Source organism: Pelobates fuscus, chromosome 4 (genome assembly GCF_036172605.1).
Source record: "Pelobates fuscus isolate aPelFus1 chromosome 4, aPelFus1.pri, whole genome shotgun sequence".
NCBI classification, from domain to species: domain Eukaryota; kingdom Metazoa; phylum Chordata; class Amphibia; order Anura; family Pelobatidae; genus Pelobates; species Pelobates fuscus.
The window spans coordinates 123,236,761-123,254,200 of record NC_086320.1 but is presented as its reverse complement, the minus strand read 5'-3'; positions in this window follow the sequence as shown (position 1 = coordinate 123,254,200).

Here is a 17,440-nt window from a genome sequence, read left to right as displayed (position 1 = left end):
AATAGTATGAGTTTGTAAACCCGTCCGGGCCAGGTGATTTATGTTTTGGTAGTTGTCTAATAACGTCTTTTATTTCTTGGGGCGTAAAGGGTCGTATTAGGGATTGACAGTCTTCTGGGGTGAGGGTCGGTAGGGTGATGTCCTTCAGATATGTGTCGATGTCGTTTTGCGTGGGGGGGTGGCAGTCTTGTTCTTTAGCCAGGTTATATAGGCCGCTATAGTAGCGGCTAAATTCCTCCACAATTGCTTGTGGATCTGTGATCTTTTCGCCCTGTTTTGCAGTGAGATATGCAATCTTAGACGATAGTGTCTTAGCTTTGAGTTGTGCTGCTAACGTCTTCCCTGCTCTGTTTCCGTCTTTAAAGAATTTGTGTTTCATTTTCGACATTAAGTAGGTAGTTGTTTCCAGTTCCATGTCTTTCAGTTTTGACTGTAGATCATGAATCTGCCGTGTGACGGTATGTGATGGCGCTATTTTATTAATGCGAGTGAGGTTAGCTAGTGACTTGTGCAGATCAATATATGCCTGTGTCCGAAGCTTCTTATTGTGGCTAGCATGTTTTATGAATTGGCCTCGTAGGACTGCCTTGTGGGCTTGCCAAATAGTTTCTATACCGATTTCTCCAGTGTCATTTAAACTAAAATAGGTGTCTAATTCTTTGGTGATTTGTGTCACTAGTTTATGGTCGGTCAGGAGGGTATCATTTAGACGCCAGGTGCGGTTCCCACTAGTAGGGTGTTGCGTTGCAAATTTCAGTACTATAGGGGCATGATCTGTCCAGGTGATGGTACCTATGTCCGCTGTAGCTATTTGAGGTGCGAGTGTGGCAGGGATGAGGAATCGGTCTATTCTGGAGTACGAGTTATGAACTAAGGAGTGAAATGTATAGTCTTTAAGTAGGGGGTGTAGAATTCTCCAAATATCAATAAACCCGTGTGTTTGAAGAGTATTTTCCAGAAGGGAAATGGAGCGTGTCCTTTGTTTAGTGGTATTGCCTGAAATCTTGGCGGAGGAGGTCGTATCTAGGTTTTGATCTAGGATGAAATTTGTGTCGCCTCCAATTATGACATTTCCGAATTTATGGGCGTTAGCTAACGACAAAATTTGGTCCAGGAAAAGGTGATGATTGTCAGGTGGGCCATACACGTTAACTAGTGTGTATTGAACATTGTTTATTATGCACTGCAAAAGAAGATAGCGACCTTTTCTATCACTTATTTTCTTTATCAGCTGAAATGCTACATCCCTACTGAGTAGAATAGAAACACCTCTTTTTTTTTTCTTGTACGTACAATGGTATCCGATTGGGAAATATCTGGAGGAGAATTTAGGGGATTTATAAGTTTGGAAGTGAGTCTCTTGGTAAAATGCTATGTGCGTTTTCTGTTTTTGTGCTTCCAACAATGCCATACGTCGTTTGTGGGGTGAATTAAGCCCTTTGGCATTTATTGAGAGTAGGTTAAGTGTCATTTAGAATCGAATGGTGGGGTGATAGAATAATGCGATTGTCTGTGGTAAGGTAAGCCGGTCGGCGTACATTAGTGTAGTACACAGGTACAGGTGTAAGGCGATATACAATTGCCTTGGCGAGGGTAGGAGAATTGGGGGGGAAGAGTAACAAAAAGGGGTAAAACCAACTATGTACATAAGAAGGGTCCGTGGTGTAGGACCCGGTTTCGAGATATTCATGGGCACTGAAGCCCTCATGTGGGGGTTGAGAAGACCCGCTAGCCGGGGTGAGAGAGAGGATGCCCTTAATAGGCCGAGAGATTACCCTCGATTCCCGTCTTGGTTAGGTGTTCATAAGTTAGAGAGGAATACATTCCTGTCCCCCAGGGGGGCAAGGTATTATAGTACTATCTGTGATGGCCGGCTATTCATAGGAGGCCCCGTCTTGGGAACTCCCATGCCCAGGCGGCCATCTTGGCAGCGCATGGGAAGCTGCTGCTGCCCCCTCGATAGGTATTTTTATGGCCTGGTACATGAGATAGTAACTGTCCTGGCATGCGTTCGTTCATGATTAAGCTGATGGCTTGGGGGTCAAATATATACCATGTGTGACACAGCGTAACAGTGAGTGGTAAAAAGGAACGCATAACATAAACAACCCAAAATACACATAAAACTTTTCTGATATTCTGGAGCGTAATGGAGAGCCAGATGCGGAGCCGCCATACACTGCTGGCGGCCCCGCACCCCCAACACCACACACCCCAGCTCCCCGTCCTAGAAGTGTCATATATAGCAGAGGGAGGCATCAGTGTTAACATTAGAGTAGATAAAACATAGAGAATAGATGAAGTAAAGATAAGGATATGCAGTAGGATATGCACCAGAAAGAAAGGCAAGTAACAAGGTACCTATCCACCGAGCCTGACTTTCTTGTTTTGCGGTCCTTTGCCGCCAAGATCGATTTGCACTGTCCCAGATTGCACATGTGGCAAGAGTCATTTGATTTTCGTGCTTGTGGCCCAGTCGTGAGCAATTTTCATTGGCGAGGTCGTCGCTGTGGTGGCGTGTTGTGGGGTGGATGACGGTGGCGCGGTTTCCCCATTTTCAGTCATCGGTATGTTCCATTCAGCCAGAGCTCGTTTCCCCTCTTCTAAGGTGGTGATGTGTCTTTCAATGCCATTCCGCTTGACGATAATTCTTGCAGGGAAACCCCATTTGTAAGGAATACTCGCCGTGCGTAAAGCGCTGGTTACGGGAGCAAAGTTCCTCCGAGCATTCAACGTATGTGCAGATAGATCCGTGTATAACTGGATTTTGCTGTATTCCTCAGGGAGTGTGGGTCTTTTCCTGGCAGCCGCCATTATAATTTCTTTGGTAGTGTAATAGTGTACACGAGTGATAGTGTCTCTCGGGACGGACTGAGGGAGATGTTTGGGTCGGGGTAGCCTGTGTGTTCTGTCCAGCAGCAAGGCGGTGATCGGTAGGTCTGGTGCCAAGAGGTGAAAGATGCGGCATACATAATTGCCCAGTTCGCTGGGGCCTACACTGTCTGGAATACCTCGGATGCGCACGTTGTTCCGCCTGTCTCGGTCCTCATGGTCAGCTATTTTAGCATATATAGAAGTCAATTTAGCTTCCATGGTGTCATATGCGGTTACCACGTTATTATGTGCGGTTATGATCTCTTCCGTCTTAGTTTCGATGTAGTCCATTCTCTCCCCCAGCGCCCTGACATCATCTCTAATTTCTTTTGCGATTAGGGTGAAGTCTGCCCTCAAGGATGTCTGGAGGCTATCCAGCATTCTCTGTATAGCGGATTCGGTGGCTGGTGTCTCCCGATGGGATACAGACGTGACATCGCTCCGTCCTGAACTCGAGGCCGGTGAGTTAGGCCTATCTGCGCCATCTTGCGCTCGGCGTGGCGGCGAGGCCTTGGTCGCAATTTGCAGCGATGGTGTCTCTCTGGGTTTAGTTTTTTTGGTCATACGTTGTGCCATAGTGACTAGGCTAGGCAAGGCAGGCTCCGTTGGGTCTTTTTTCTCAATAAATGTTAGTATAATCGCTGTATTGCGGGTATTTCTCACGGAGCCGATCGCTCACACGTCCATTCTCTTGAACGGTCCGGCCACGCCCCCGTGAGTGTTTTTTTTTTATATTTTATACATATATTTATTAAACATACTGTCCTATGACTGTGTATTTCCCCTTTTTTATTAGATTTAAATTGGAATACTGATATACAAGTCCAAAGGTATATTTCAAAGTGGGAAATAAGCTAAGTATTTTTGTGTGGTTTAAAATTCACTATTTTTGCTGAATATTTGCACACATTTTTTGTGTAATTTTGCACGTATGCACTTGATCACTTTCTGTGTTATGTAATATTACAGTGAAAAAAAAATGTTTTTAAATGCAAGCTTAAGCTATTGTGACACCAGATATGAGTGGTGGCACTGGGCAAGTGGGCACAGTATCCACTGTGAGCCTGACACAGAAGCTGGCAGGCAGGCAACTGCAATTACATTACACAGAAAAAAAGAAAAAAAAGAAAAAGCAGACTGATGTTCTAGCCCTAAAAAGGGCTTTTTGGGGTGCTGTCCTTACAGCAGAGATCAGATGAGTCCTTCAGGACTGTAGTGGACACTGAATACCCTAGCCTAGCTATCAATTTCCCTATCAAATGAGCAGCAGCTACACTTTCCCTCCTCTATCTAAGAATGCAGCTTCAGAATTAATCTAAAATGGATGCTGTCCAGGAGGTGGGATGGTCTGGGAGGGAGGGTCTGCTGCTGATTGGCTGGAATGTGTCTGCTGACTGTGAGTTACAGGGTCAACGTTCACTCAATGATGACGAATAGGGGGCGGACCGAACATCGCATATGTTCGCCATTCCTGGCGAACGCGAACAAGCTATGTTCGCCAGGAACTATTTGCCGGCGAACCGTTCGGGACATCACTAATGATAAATGATAAACAACGTGATGACGCGTTTCGCCGATATCTGATGAAGCCGGCGAAACGCGTCATCACGTTGTGACGTAATCACGTCGTTACGCTCAACGGCCGCAAGCCCCGCCTCCCGGAAGTGTAGACTGAGAGAGACTGTATTCGGCACTCAGTGTCCTGTAAAACGCCGGCTCAGGACCAGAGGAGCCTAAAAGCTCATTACTACACGGAGAAAGCCTTACAAGAAGGGACTTTACAGCCTGGAAAGCGGTTTTTATTCTGTGAATACCAATAAAGATTTCTACCGTCACCACAGCTTCCAGTTTGCATATATTGCACAAGATGCCATCTAAGCTCAGAGCAGACTAAATTGCTCTACCCTTGTGAGTGTTTTTTTTTTATATTTTATACATATATTTATTAAACATACTGTCCTATGACTGTGTATTTCCCCTTTTTTATTAGATTTAAATTGGAATACTGATATACAAGTCCAAAGGTATATTTCAAAGTGGGAAATAAGCTAAGTATTTTTGTGTGGTTTAAAATTCACTATTTTTGCTGAATATTTGCACACATTTTTTGTGTAATTTTGCACGTATGCACTTGATCACTTTCTGTGTTATGTAATATTACAGTGAAAAAAAAATGTTTTTAAATGCAAGCTTAAGCTATTGTGACACCAGATATGAGTGGTGGCACTGGGCAAGTGGGCACAGTATCCACTGTGAGCCTGACACAGAAGCTGGCAGGCAGGCAACTGCAATTACATTACACAGAAAAAAAGAAAAAAAAGAAAAAGCAGACTGATGTTCTAGCCCTAAAAAGGGCTTTTTGGGGTGCTGTCCTTACAGCAGAGATCAGATGAGTCCTTCAGGACTGTAGTGGACACTGAATACCCTAGCCTAGCTATCAATTTCCCTATCAAATGAGCAGCAGCTACACTTTCCCTCCTCTATCTAAGAATGCAGCTTCAGAATTAATCTAAAATGGATGCTGTACAGGAGGTGGGAGGGTCTGGAAGGGAGGGTCTGCAGCTAATTTGCTGGAATGTGTCTGCTGACCGTGAGGCACAGGGTCAAAGTTTACTCAATGATGACGAATAGGGGGCGGATCGAACAGCACATGTGTTCGCCCGCTGTGGCGAACGCGAACACGCTATGTTCCTCGGGAACTATTCGCCGGCGAACAGTTCGGTACATCACTAGTGCCTGCCTGTCTCTGTATACATATATATGCCTGGATATGCATGTGGATGTTTTTGCCTTTAAGTGTCTGTGTGTACCTGTCTGTGTGTGCCTATTTGTGCCTGTGTATGCATGTCTATGTATGAGTGTGGGCCTCTGTGTGCTTGTACATGTTTGTGTGCATTTGTTGAATGGCTATCTGTGTCTATGTGTGCACATGTGTGTCTCTAAGTAACTATGAGTATGTAAACAGGCGTGCTAAGAGGTGGAGATGGGGAGTGGCAAGGGGTTGTTGAAATAATCTTTTGGCTAATTTCTGTGTTTTTTTAATCATAGCAATGCTTCTGATTTCAGCTAAAAGTTGAGAATTCTTAAAACTGCTCTGAACTAAGCTTTAAGACCAGCACTGACTCAAATCGTCCCACCTCTATTATCAAAGAGGTGACATTGTACAGCATAGTAGAATATGTTGCTGCTTTATAAAATATAATAATGATATACCCAAATTAGTAAAATAGGTGCTTTTAGTGCAGTTCAACCTCTTCAGAGTGTCTCATGCTCAACTCCTATGCCATACTAGTAAAACTGAAGTATGCCTTGAAATAAAGTAAAAACATTCTCTATTATAGTACTTGTAAAATGTAGATAATAAAGATGACTAAGTTCACAATAATATAATAGGAACCATAGGAACATAACTAAAAAGAATGTTCACAATCACATTCTGCCAGGCATGATGAAAATTTAATTCACAGTGTCTTTACTAATGAGCTCAGGTGTACTTTGGTAAAAATCCTACATCACATCACAACACATAATGCAGGAGAAACAATGTTTGCCACCTAGTGGCAGAGAACAATATATATAATTTTGTTCAGATTTCATTTCACATCAAATATTTATATATGAAACAATTTTATATGAATATAATCTTAAAAAGTGGAATAGAAAAATGAAAACTGGAGAGGAGAGAGGACCCTGCTAGGCAGGGAAACCACCCCCTACCCAATACTACCTCATATGTATTACACTGTTAAAAAGCTTGCTTGTAAATATAATCAAACTTTATTAATAATAAAAAAAAAAGGAGGAGAAAAAAACAACACTATAGCTAGTGTGAAAATCAGTGAAAGACTACCTAGTGGGTCTTTGATGTGAAAAGAAATTAAAAAGACTGCTAGACCGACTGCCTAAGTGAAAACGAAATATCACAAATGTCACAAATGGTTAAATCTAAATCACTAAATTAGAAGACAAGATAATGTAGCGATTCAGTGAATGTATATTGTTGCAATTCATATAGTCACGAATGGATTCTATATGGATCATAATGTTAGAAAAAATAGAAATGTTGCAATATGGTAAGTATATAATCGCTAAAAAGGTATACTGCAACACAATATCTAGTGTATCATGTCTTTGAAAAATACCAGGCAAGAAATTCCAACTTAAGCAGTCCTTAAGGGGTTAAAGCATTATTACATCCTACTCTCTATTGTGCAGCTGTCGAGATATTCGGGGCTAGCAATTTCCATCACATGTTTTCCAAGCAATTTTATGTGTTAAATTTGCAAAGAATCCAAAGGTTTTCTTTAGAAGTATCATGATTGCCAAGCTTTGAGTCTTTCCATGGACAAAAAAATCATCAAAATGCCTGTCCTACCTTGCCATTATGAGTACTTGTTGTCTCTTTCTTCACAGGAAAATGCAAACAGCCAAACACCATTCAGGAAGCATTGTAAAAATCCTCAAACCAAGAAGATTAGCAAATCTTTAGAAGCATTAGAAATAGAGGAGGGAATATAAAAGGACCCCTTTTCACTGATCTGACTATAGCAAATTTGTTGTTGGAAATTATCAGAATGATGGGATTGTGATCACTTCAACATCATACATGGTACAGTAGTCATAGCTTCCAAATAAACTCTTCAGTACATTTTGCTTTGGTATTCCAACTTAAAGGACCACTCTAGGCACCCAGACCACTTCAGCTCAATGAAGTGGTCTGGGTGCCAGGTCCAGCTAGGGTTAACCCATTTTTTCATAAACATAGCAGTTTCAGAGAAACTGCTATGTTTGTGAATGGGTTAAGCCTTCCCCCTAATTCTCTAGTGGCTGTCTCATTGACAGCCGCTAGAGGCGCTTGCGTGATTCTCACTGTGAAAATCACAGTGAGAGCACGCAAGCGTCCATAGGAAAGCATTATGAATGCTTTCCTATGTGACCGGCTGAATGCGCGCGCAGCTCTTGCCGCGCATGCGCATTCAGCCGACGGGGAGGAGAAGAGGAGGATCGGAGGAGGATAGCTCCCCGCCCAGCGCTGGAAAAAGGTAAGTTTTAACCCTTTTCCACTTTCCAGAGCCGGGCAGGAGGGGGTCCCTGAGGGTGGGGGCACCCTCAGGGCACTCTAGTGCCAGGAAAACGAGTATGTTTTCCTGGCACTAGAGTGGTCCTTTAATCTAACCTAGTGTAATTATAACATTAGAAGACCAGTAAAACAATAAAGAGTATATATTTCTTTTAAATTGTTCCTAATTGTATATATTATATTTATGCTATAGCTCAGTGGAACACTGTCCAGGGCCAGATTAAGAGCCCAGTGGGCCTGGTGCTGACAATTATGATGGGCCTAATTACAAAATCTTATTGACCAAAAACACAAAAACAGTCCTACCTCCTAAGCGTCATGTATCTGATGGAGATGGTGTTGGAGGGAAACTCATAGGATGCAGCTATGAGAAAATACATACCCTATGCTAATCTCATGCTTTCATCTTTCAAGTAAACCCATACCCCCTAACAGCAGTGTCCAGTAAAGCAGGAAGTCTATGGATGGGGTAAAAGGGTGGGCCACTGACACAAATCACATAACAGGAACTGCCAAAAGGGACGAACATACACAAAAACGGGGCATGTCTGTGTCCTCATGTCTCCCAGTCCCTTAGTGTCTGTGTCCCCATGTCACTAGGACACTGGGGGACATTGAGAGACATTGGGACACTGAGATACTAGGGAACACTGGGAGACCTGACGACACCGAGACTCTTGGGACCCTGGGAGACATGGAGAAATGGGGACACTGGGTGACTTTGGGACACAAGGGGACACTAGGAGACATGGGGCACTCAGACACTGTGATACATAGGGGACACTGTGATATATAGGGGACACTGGAGACTTGATAAAGACCTGGGTACAGGTCGAAACGTTGCAGTGTCCAATAAACCTGCTTAAATCTATCACAGTGAGTGCCTGAGATTTTTTTCCTCTATACTAGGGGACACTGAGACACTTGGGGGCACTGTGAGACATAGGGACACTGAGAGACTAGGGGATTCTGAGAGACTAAGGGACACTGAGACACTAAGGACACTGAGACACTACTGACACTGAGAGACACCAGGGACACTGGGAGACATGGCGCAGTGAGATACTCTGATACATAGGGGACACTGTGATACATAGGGGACACTGGAAACTTGATAAAGACCTGGGTACAGGTCGAAACGTTGCAGTGTCCAATTAACCTGCTTAAATCTATCACAGTGAGTGCCTGAGATTTTTTCTTCTATACTAGGGGACACAGACACTTGGGGACACTGTGAGACATGGGGACACTGAGAGACTAGGGGATTCTGAGAGACTAGGGGGCCACTGAGACACTAAGACACTACGGGCACTGTGTCAGGGTACCTGTAGTCTCTACCTCAGAGGAGGTGAGAGACTTAGACGTTTATCCTCCCAGAGGGGTTGTTTCCTCCGTTCCTCGCGGTCCTCTCGGCCATTTACAAGCCGACCGCGAGGGATCCACTTCCTTATATGACGCGACGCTCAGTAGTCGACGTCATGACGCCAACCCGGGTCGACCTGTCAGTCAAGTCCCGAGCACTAATCAGGACTCGTCGGGGGTGTGATTACCCTCTAGAATCAAGGTATAAAGTAAGGCTTTCGGCATCTGCTCATTTCCCTGTCGTGGTTCTAGCCTGTCTAGTCACTCAGCGCTCTTGTATTCTAGTTGTCTCTTTGGTTCTGACCCGGCTTGTTTGTACTACCCTGTTTATCTCTGTTACCCTTTGACTCGGCTTGTCTCTCGCTTACCTGTCCTCTCGTTCCCTCGACCTCGGCTTGTCCCTGACTATTCTCTACTTACTCCTTACGTTAAGTCCGGCCATTCTAAGGTCCGGTATACGTACCTACCACCTGTTTGTACTCTGCGTGTTGGATCCCTGTCCCGATCCTGACACACTGAGAGACACCAGGGACACTGGGAGACATGGGGCACTGAGATACTCTGATACATAGGGGACACTGTGATACATAGGGGACACTGGAGACTTGATAAAGACCTGGGTACAGGTCGAAACGTTGCAGTGTCCAATAAACCTGCTTAAATCTATCACAGTGAGTGCCTGAGATTTTTTCTTTTGTATTAGGTGACACTGGGAGAGTAGGGGACTTTGGGAGACTAGGAAACACTGAGACACTAGGGACACTGGCACACTACGGACATTGAGAGACATTAGGGACACTGGGAGACATGGGGATACTTATATACTAGGGACACTGGCTGGGAGACATGGGGCCCAGGGAGTGCCCCATGTCTCCCAGGTCTCAAAGTCTCCCAGTGTCCCCATGTCTCCCTGTGTCCCCTAGTGTCTCATTGTCCCATAGTGTTTGTATCCCCATGTCTCCCAGTGTCCCTCAGAGTCTGTGTCCCCATGTCTCCCAGTGTCCCAATGTAAACAGGACACTAGGGGACACTTAGAGACATTGGGACACTGTGAGACATGTGGACACAGAGAGACATGAGGACACTGAGATACTAGGGACACAGACATTAGGGACACTGAGACACCAGGGACACTGGGAGACATGGGGACACTGAGAGACTAGGGGCCACTGTGTCCCTAGTGTCTCAGGGTCCCCATGTTCCCCGGTGTCCCCAAGTCTCTCACCGTCCCCATGTCTCGCAGGCTCGGAGCTCCTGTCTGCACTCTCTGTGCAGAGCTGTCCCCCTGCAGATCAGTAAGTAGAGCGAGGCAGTGAGGGAGATGCTGTAACTTCTTATCCCTGCCTCTCCACACAAACAGCGACCCCTACTGGCCGGCGCTGGTATTGCAGAATAATCTCTGTTTATACTGAGACAGTCATTTTTATTGCCGGTATAACTGCAATACCGGCACCGGCTAGGCAGCCATAAATACATGAGAAATGCTTCTGAGAAATACCTGGCAACCATAAGAAATACATGAGAAATACCTGGCAATCCTAAGAGTAATGTGTGTAAAAAAAAAAAATACATATATTATTTTTTTAAATCAATGGGTCTATTTCATGGGCCTGGGCCTGGAGCTGCAGCTCCATCAGCCCATATGTTAATCTGGCCCTGACACTATCCATATGCCAGAAATACATCCGAAAAATATGAAGGGCATACAGAACACACATATAGCATCACATACACGTTTTCTTTTCTTAAAAAAAAATATTTTTTAATAATGTGTGTATGTTTTAAACTTATAGCTGAAATGTTGAGTCTGACATGTGCCCATGACATCGCCATACTTACAGCCCTCTGCAAATGGAATCTTCTCCAATTTGAAGGGTTCGATATCCTGTACATATGATGCATCCAGACCAATGTTATTTGGAATATAAAATGCAATGATGATTTCACACACTTTAGTGGGTTACAGAATACTGCATAAATCCATTAGTTATACCCAGTGTCACGGGAGTCAATAATAGGAATATGACAAGATAGACTTATATATAATACTAACCTGTATCAGGACAGAAACCACGATAGGGCAAATCTGGTGGCCAACTACAAGAAACACCTAACCTCTGTGATTACCACCAAGTGTTTTGCCACCAAGTACTAAGCTGAAGGGGTCAAATACTTATTTCACTCACTGACATGCAAATCAATGTCTAACTTTTTTGACATGTGTTTTTCTGGATTCTCTTTTTGTTATTCTCTCACTGTTAAAATACACCTACCATTAAATTTATAGACTGATCAGTTCTTTGTCAGTGGACAAACGTTCAAAATCAGCAGGGGGTCAAATATTTTTTTCCCTCACTGTAAAAATATATCCCAAATCTCATAGGGTATTAATGGAGACCAGTATATTTAATATAGCTGTCAGCAATTATTTTTATAATTGATTGTATGACCTATATTTCATATAGTACACTGCTTTTAACCAGTGGTCAGCCCTCTCCCACTTTGTCATCCTCAAAGTGCCCATCCAAGGTAGGACAACTGAGGCTGTAGGCACATTTTCCAAATAAACTATTTTAGTCTACTTGTTTTCACTCAGATCTCAATTCACTATAATTTGGACCAGAGTATATAGCTCAAATGAAGAAGTGATATACTGTGAGAATTTCCCTTTAAATACAAATAATAGGAAATGTAAGGTCAACTTATGCTAGAAACTGAGAAATGTAAGTTACTTTTTTTTTAAGTTCCTAAGAGGAACAATGTCCTCTGATCTGATATTAGAGAATTCAAGGAATTATGATAGGAAATCATGATTTTAATAAAGATACATGGGCAGACGTAATTTATTCTTTCCTGCTATTTGCAAATTTCACCCACCCACAAAAGGTTTATTTATTTGTGATTTAATGTAATTTCTAAAATTGCTCCCTTATTACACACTTTCATATGTTGCAGCCACCAATAAAGTTCCTTTCTCTCTTTCCTATTTAACATGAATAAACGTGACTACAATAATAGAGTTATTTACTAAAGTGAGAATTCAAGATGAATTCTAAGTGAATTTCAAATTTAAGGCTAGAATAGCCGAGTTGAAACACAACTGACTAAGAGAATTTTCCAGTTCAGTAAGACTGATATTAAATATAAATCTAACAAAATATTTAGTGCAAGTGGGAGAAAGCAAACAAACAGAGGCAGCCCAGGTTGTCAGGGGCAGGTTTGGGAAGATAATGTCCAAGGTAAACCAGAGGAGAATGCAGCATTATATTCTGGGGAAGGATAGGGAAAACCAGAAGAAACATAAGAGAATATAAAAACCTATGAACAGCGTCAGTTGTGTGTACCTTGCGGATAACAATGAGAAAACTTCTAAATGCTTTTAACCCATAGATTTCTGTTTATCATCTTTTCTGTGAAGACCCTTCCATGTTACCAAAATACGTCATCCACAGTATCAATGGGCATGCCCATATTGTGGCCAGCTTGGGCTCATATTATAATGCACTTTTCCTCCCTCATCTCCACAAAGCACTGCACATGTCTTTCCAAGGAGACTAATGATGCTGTGAATTGCCTAACACCCTCACTCAAAACATTTGATACGGAGCATACCTCAGTAATTACATTTCCTAATAGATCATTCTGTCTATCCCTATCCTATATATGGACCTCTCCAGTTGGGTTTGGCGAGCAGGAGAGTCTCCTATAGCGCAACTGTCTATGGAGGAAGATATGGTATGTAATTTGCTACTTGTACCCTCCTCCTCTTCTTCCTCCAATAGAAGTGTAACATCAAAGCCTATAAGGGAGAACAGAGAAAGTACATTGTTAGCACTTGTCCTGTGTTTGCAATGCAATTTTGTCCAAGTCCTAAATTTAATTATGTCAAAGTAAACATTTTTATTAAACGCATTCTGTACAACTACATTATTGAAACTTAATATATGTAGTCATATTATTATTGTGCCTAAGTACATTAAGTACAACTAATGGCTAGAGACAACTCATTCCTAATCCAGTCAGTGATTATCTATTCACTAAAATGGCTTGGAAATAAAAATACCTTTCTCAAGCCAGTTTAGAGAATGGGGAGTCACTGATTGGCTGAGAGCATGAGCATTTCTCTAAAAATAGGTTTACATGAAAATGCCTGAAGGGAATAATTATACTCACCAGAATAACTACATTAAGCTGTAGTTGTTTGGGTGACTATAATGTCCCTTCAATGCTGGTCATGACAGAAAGGTGGCAGAACACACAGTGTATTGCAGTTTGCGGCATATTGGGCTGTGTAGCTGCAGATCAGTAAGAGTGTCCATGATGACCATGGGCCCATAGCGCCCTCAATGAGGACATGAGTGTTAGAACTGGACCATGGAGCAATGGAAGAAGATTGCCTGGTCTAATTAATCATGCTTTCTTGTAGGTGGATGGCCTTGTTTTGCTGTGGCCTCCACATTCCCTGAACTCAATCAAAATTGAGCATCTCTGTGATGTGCTAGAACAACAAATCTGATCCATGGAGACCCCACCTCGCAACTTGCAGGATACATTCAGGGGTCTTATGAAGCCCATGACTCGACACATCACAGCTGCTATAGCAGCACCAGGGAGACCTCCATATTAGGTAGGTTTGCTAAACAGTGTATTATCGTCAGATGTATTTTATGTTCCTAAAGCTTCTTGTCTTTAGCCCCAAATATAAAAAAACAACAACGTTTTTAGTTTTATTTTAATAGTTGTGACAGGACTTTTTGGTTTTTAAATTAAATTTTTTGGGTGGCTTTAGACCAAATAGTTTTTAAGAATATAGAAGAAATCTGATGGTAAGTATGCTTTTTTCAGAGAAAATTTGTTAATTGCCCCTCCCTATTATTAGGGTGAGAGAGCATGAGAAGAGTATTTTTATAGGGTGGATGGGTGGGGACTTGGGGACCCATAGCCACCCAGATCACAATTTTGTATGGGTGGGGTGGTTAATAATTTTATTATATAGAGATCAGAGTCCTCAGACAAGCCAAATAGATAAAAAAGGAAGTCACAGAAACTCAGTAACTCGCTCTTTGCAGCACAAGGAAACCACAACAGGGCAATGAACAGATGAGAATCTCAAGAATGTATAAACCTGGGGCATTTCCACACACCAAAAATGTGAGTGGGGGTCAGCAATGATGGAATTTTGCATCAGTGATTGCATGCAGTGGGCGTGTTAGAAATGCTCGCAGAGGTGTTTAAGAGTGTGGTGATGTGGTGCCTACTTGAGGAGGTAGGGGCACCAGGTGAGTGGCCTAGTACGTGGGTATGTAAGGAAGATTGGGGAACTTGGCATAGAAAGCATGCAATAACAGGGGTGCATGGATGTCCTGTGCATCAAACCAAGAATGTTACCCAGGACTGTACCCCTTCCAGTGAATCAGATACTGTAGTTTAACCCCTAAAAACCCTGGAATCAAGAAAAGTCACAAACTTGTTTTCTTCCTGCCACTCAACAACAATTGAGTAGGAACCCTAAATATATACCTGTTGGACAACAATGGCTTCAGGAAGGTAACATGAAAATTGTTGAATATCTTGAGGACATGAGGAAGGGCGAGTTTGTAAAACAAGGTGTCTGCTTCACGGAGGGAGCTTGACATTACGGATACTCAGCCAAACACTATCAACTACTTGATAGTTGTGGCAACCTGAAGATGTTCGTGAGCATATGCTTTCTGGATGGACCGTAACTTGAGCAGAATGCTCTGGTCCCGCTCCCAGGTGTCCTGTAAAGTTTTGAGGTGTTCGTCCACAGTTGGTGGAAAATGAAAGGGGAAAATCGTAGAGTAACACCCCAAATTGACATGGAAAGGACTGTGTTGGGAAAAAATCACGAGTAGCATTATTTTGCACAAATTCAGCCTATAGGAGCAGGCAGACCAATTGTCCTGGTGTTGTGATATAAAACAACGTAGGTACTGTTCCAAGGTTTGGTTAGCTCTTTCTGACTGCCCGATTAGTTTGAGGGTGATAAGTTTTCGAGAAGGTCAGCTGAATATCCGTTTCAGAACAAAAAGCTCTCTAAAAGCAAGATACAAACTGGATCCTTCTATCCAAAACAATCTCACTAAGGATACCGTGAAGTGTAAATACTTCCTTGGCAAAGATAACAGCCAGTTCAGAAGAAGTATGTCATTTAGGCAAAGGAACAAAGTGGGCCATTTTCGTGAACCTACAATGATGAACCGGAAAGGGTTGTAAAAGGCCAGAATATATGGAAATGCATGGGAAGACTTTGTCTGTTCACAAGTTTGAAAGACTTTCACAAAAGTATTAACATCAGAAGGCAACCAGAATTGTCGGGAAACAGCCTTGTGAATCCATGGATGGCCAGGTACCTTACTGCAGTGAAGTTTATATAATAAGAGTAAGCTCATGGACAAACCACACTTTTCAAGGCATCAAGGGAGAAGCTTCTCCCGCGGCAGCCTGTATACCTTCCTATATAAGTAGACGTAAATAATTTACCTTTGGACATGACCAAAAAAAAGGTTTGGTTTCCTCAATGTCTAACAGTTCATGATGCATGGACAGGAAGTCTGCCTTAGTGATTATTGAATCAGGTCTATATGTATTAATGAAATCAAACCTGGACAAAAACAGAGACCATCATGCCTGCCTGGAAAGAAAGTCAAGCCAGAAGGCTTGCTGAGGGCATCCTGTGTATCCGGAACAGGAGAGACTGTAGCGGAGGCTGAGAGAGACTAAGTTCAGTTTTCAATTTAGCAGTACAAGTAAACAAAGTCTGCATTGCTTGAATGAATTGATCCAAACCTCAAAATTCACCACCTGAGGATTTAAGCCTGTTAGGTACATGGCCCTGTTGTAATGTCTAGATAAGCATGCACACCCTACATCATGTGTTTAAATCTGTTACTCAAAAGAAGAGCAAAGGCTAGTGGAATGTTACTGGACCTTAGTGTGGTCAGGTTTAACGCAATGCTTTTAGCAAGCAGAGTATCGGAGTCAAGGAAAACAAGCCAAGTTCATGTATTCCAGAAAACACAGTGCCGAAAAGTACACACATCAGAGTAGTTGGGTAAGACAAATAGATTACTAGTAAACAACAGATCAACAGGAATTAGCTATTGAAATCACAAGAGGGCTATAAATAACTAGAAAATGAAAGTATTTATAGGCATGGAGCGTTTACTTAATAACCAAGCTCCCAAAATGTGAGTGGGCATCAGCAATGACATGATTTTGCACAAATGTCATAATGGTGTGACTTTGTGGTTCTTCCATATCTGCCAGTCATGGGTGGGAGCTGGGAGTGACACTAGATCTCCTGTTCATTATATTTTAAAGAAAATGCTGGCCATAAGAGGGGACAATTATGTTTTTTTAATTGCCCAATCGTGATTGTACTTGTGGGATATGCAATTTTCCAGATCTATCATCACTGTCCAGTCATAATATAACAGAATGTCTCTTTCGTCAATGTGTGCACCACATGACGGTTATTTATTTTTATAATTTATCGCTATATATATATATATTTTTTTGTCCAACCATTTTTATGATAGTAAAAATCTCACTGTTGAATTACATCTTTGAAAGATCATTGACTTCTGGAAAGAATATAATTATTTCCCAGTAACATAGGTCGTAAAACCTAGACTTGGTAAGTTGAAAATTCTAACTGGAAATATAACGATTATAGTAATTTGTAGCTGGTTTTACCAACAATTCATAGCATTCAATATTGTTTGTCATCAGACCATCTTATTATATATCACTGCTGGTATTTGTTGTTTTTGGTTTTTTTTATCACGTTGCACATTAGCGCTGGGTCGTGAGCTAAAACATGGCCGGTGCGTAGTAATGAAGAAAATAATACCCGCGCGTTAGAGAAGAAAAAAATTGCCACACACACACACGCGAAGAGGAAGTGCGAGGCGCGTGACTAACGGTCAGGGTTGCAAAAGGAAGGTGTGGGGGCGCGCGCACGTCTAACGATCCGTACGTACTGAGGAAGGGAAGCCTGTGCGTGTGACACGGTGCGTGCTGAGGAAGGGGAGCCTGTGCGTGTGTCACGGTGCGTGCTGAGGAAGGGGAGCCTGTGCGCGTCACGCGGTGCGTGCTCAG